This window comes from Dama dama, chromosome 20, assembly GCF_033118175.1.
Source record: "Dama dama isolate Ldn47 chromosome 20, ASM3311817v1, whole genome shotgun sequence".
NCBI classification, from domain to species: domain Eukaryota; kingdom Metazoa; phylum Chordata; class Mammalia; order Artiodactyla; family Cervidae; genus Dama; species Dama dama.
The window spans coordinates 19,407,278-19,410,877 of NC_083700.1; the positions used below are offsets into that span (position 1 = coordinate 19,407,278).

General features: G+C 47.3%; 1 pseudogene; it reads right to left on the minus strand.

The window, feature by feature from the left end:
- Window positions 1-1,248: 1,248 nt before the first annotated feature.
- Window positions 1,249-2,386, minus strand: LOC133040144 (protein transport protein Sec23B-like; annotated as a pseudogene).
- Between the last annotated feature and the right edge of the window lie 1,214 nt (window positions 2,387-3,600).

The window sequence follows — 3,600 nt, forward strand, 5'->3', positions numbered from 1 at the left end:
GTCACTTAAGTTGTGTCCAACCCTTTGCAGCCCCATGAACTGTAGCCCACCAGGCTCCTCTGTCCATGGGATTTCCCAGACAAGAATACTGGAGTGAGTTGCTGTTTGCTTCTCCAGGGGATCTTCCCAACCCGGAGACTGACCTTGCATCCCTGCATTGGCAGGCAGATTCTTTACCACTGAGCCACCAGGGAATCCCAGTTGATGCCACAGTCTGGACTATGAATGCTGGCTGTCTCAGTGATGCTGTTTTAGGCAGGCCCCATGCAGATGGTGTGGGCGGTTGGCGTCTCTCCTTACCTGAACTTGATCCACCAAAAGAACTCACAAAGAGCACTGACTCAGCAATAAGGATCCCTTTGGAAGGGCAGAAGTCTCGGAATGGCTTCTCTTGCCCCATGTGGTCCTAAAGAAGGCATCTGTGCTCTGTCCAAGGTGAGGTGGCAGGGACAAGGTATATGCTGAGGGTGAAGTTGGAGAACTAGACTTCGATGGAAGTTGCCAGAAGTGAGGCCTGGGTTCTGGTCGACTCTAAGGAAAGAGCATCCAGCCTGAGAAAATCCTTTTTTTTATAAAAAAAACCTGATGGACGGGGAGGGGTGGGGAAGACATAGGTTTTGCAAGCCTGCGATGGAACCCTACAAACAATGTCCTGAGGGCAAGTTAGGTCCCCTCTAAAGTCATCAAAGTTTAGTTAGCTGATAAGGTAGTCAAAATATGGCATATTCACAATGAAAACTACAGTGAGAGGAAATAAGATAGGGAGAAACACCTCAGCTCTAAGCTGGACAGACTGTCTGGCACCAGTTCCCAGATCTGCAAACTCAGGCAGGTTATTTAAGCATCACTATAAAAAGGGGCTTCCTGCTTTTGCATTTCAGTCCCCTATGATGAAAAGGACATCTTTTTCTTTTCCTTCATCCAGATCTATTGCCTTTCTGATCATTATGATTTTCATGTAAGCAAGTTGCCAAAATACATTAACTCTAATTTTATACAGACTCTAAAAGTTAGGATACAAAAAGCATATAAACATCTACCAGTACCAAAATGTTTATGACCTTATAATTGTATGGAGTAAGAAAAGGGCACAGATAAGGAATACAAATAAATTAAAATCTAAAGACTAACACTTCCTTTGATTATTTGTTAAAATCCACTGACAAAACAAAAGGAATGTTAAGCCTTTATAAACAATTGTGAACACAAAGTGACTGTTTTCTTCCATTTCCTGCCCATCTCCTTAGCTCAACAAGCACTGGAAACAGCCAGCTTCTTCAGAGGGTCCATGAACACCTGCGGGCTAACGTCATCAGTGAGGATGGGCGCTCCGTTTCCTGTCCCCCAGCATACAGGTTATTGTGTGTCTGAGACGGTGTCACTTTGGACAAAAGAAATCGAGTCTGGCTTCCCCTGTGCTGCGTGTGGATGTACCGCGGCACCCGGAACCGCGTCTGCAGGATCTCCTGTGGGTCCTCCAGGGGTGCCTGCAGGAGGTGCTGGAAGTCTTCGTACTCGGGTATGTCCTGGTAGCCTGCTTTCCGCCACTGGGCTATAGTCTCACTAAGATAAATGACAATTTGGAAGAAAGTATCCATGAGCAGAATTCTGTCAGCGAGAATTCTGATAGAATTCTCAGCAGAATTCTGACAGCTGATGCTGTCCAGGAGCACAGGCTCTGGGGGCCGGTGGAAGGAGGAGGAATACAGAATGGGCTGGATCATGATGAGGGGCTGGGTGAGATCCTGCCCGGCAAAGTGGTGCTGATAATACGACGACTCATCAGGGGTGTTGTTGAAGACTTGAAGGAGTGGAGACCTTCTAAGATGGAACATGAACTGAGGGTATAGAGAGAAGGAATCTGATAACCTAAGTGACACGGGGTCTTCTTCATTATACTGTCCAAACTTCTGACACAGCCGGATGAGCTGTCGGTCCAGCCACTGGAGCACGTCAGGCCCCTCCTCCGACTCGGCTCGGAACACCCCCAGCCCCCCAGCCGCGCCATCAGTATCGCAGCCGCCTCCTGGTCAAGCGCCACTTTGACGTGCTTCAGCTGTCTCTGCACATCTGCCCAGTTGCGGGCAACGGCGGTCACACGGATGCACCGCTGGGTGCGGGAGTGCTGGCAGTGCGTGAAGAACTGGATGGCACCTCGGCCTCCTTGCGGGATCCGGGCGTTGTGCTGGGTGACTACTTCAAAGTAGATGTGTAACATCGTTGTGGGATCCAGGCCACAGATTTTCCACTGACCCATGCCACCGACACCTCGCTCTTTTTCTGACACACACGGTCCTTTCACATTCAGAGACACACAGCATCCAATGGCTTCCGCAACCTTCAGTTCCCTTGAGGTCTTTACTTCCAAAGTAGCACCAAATGCCATTTGGTGTTAGTTCTAGAAGGTCTTTTAAGTCTTCACAGAATTGTTCAGCTTTGGCATTAGTGGTTGGGACATAGACTAGGATTACTGTGATTTTGAATGGTTTACCTTGAAAATGAACAGAGATCATTCTGTTATTTTGGAGAATGCACCAAGTACTGCATTTCAGACTCTTTTGTTCACTATGAGGGCTACTCCATTTCTTCTAAGGGATTCTTGCCCACAGCAGTAGATATAATGGTCATCTGAGTTAAATTCACCCGTTCCAGTCCATTTTAGTTCACTGATTCCTAAAATGTCGATGTTCACTCTTGCCATCTCCTGTTTGACCACTTCCAATTTATCTTGATTCATAGACCTAACTTTCCAGGTTCCTATGCAATATTGTACTTTACAGCATAGGACTTAACTTCCAACACCAGTCACATCCACAACCAAGCATTATTTTCACTTTGGCTCAGTCTCTTCATTCTTTATGTAGTTATTTCTCCACTGATCTCCAGTAGCATACTGGGCACCTACTGACCTGGGGCAGTTCATCTTTCAGTATCATATCTTTTTGCCTTTTCATTACTGTTCATGGGGTTCTCAAGGCAAGAATACTAAAGTGGTTTGCCTTTCTGTTCTCCAGGGGACCACATTTTGTCATAACTCTCCACCATGACCAGTCCGTCTTGGGTGGCCCTACACGGCATGGCTCATAGTTTCATTGAGTCAGACAAGGCTGTGGTCCTTGTGAGCAGTTTGGTTAGTTTTCTGTGGTTGTGGTTTTCAGTCTGTCTGCCCTCTGATGGAGAAGGATAAGAGGCTTCTTGATGGGAGTGACTGACTTTGGGGGAAACTGGGTCTTGTTCTGGTGGGTGGTGTCATGCTCAGTAAATCTTTAATCCAATTTTCTGTTGATGGGTGGGGCTGTGTTCCCTCCATGTTGTTCAGACTGTGGCCAAACTATGGTGAAGTAAAAGTGAAAGTCACTCATTTGTGACCCCATGGACTATACAGTCCATGGAATTCTCTGGGCCAGAATACTGGAGTGGGTAGCCTTTCCCTTCCCCAGGGGATCTTCCCAACCCAGGGCTTGAACCCAGGTATCCCACATTGCAGGTTGATTCTTTACCAGCCGAGCCACAAGGGAAGCCCAATAAAGATAATGGGCTTCCCTGATAGCTCAGTTGGTAAAGAATCCAGCTACAATGCAGGAGACCCTGGTTCAATTC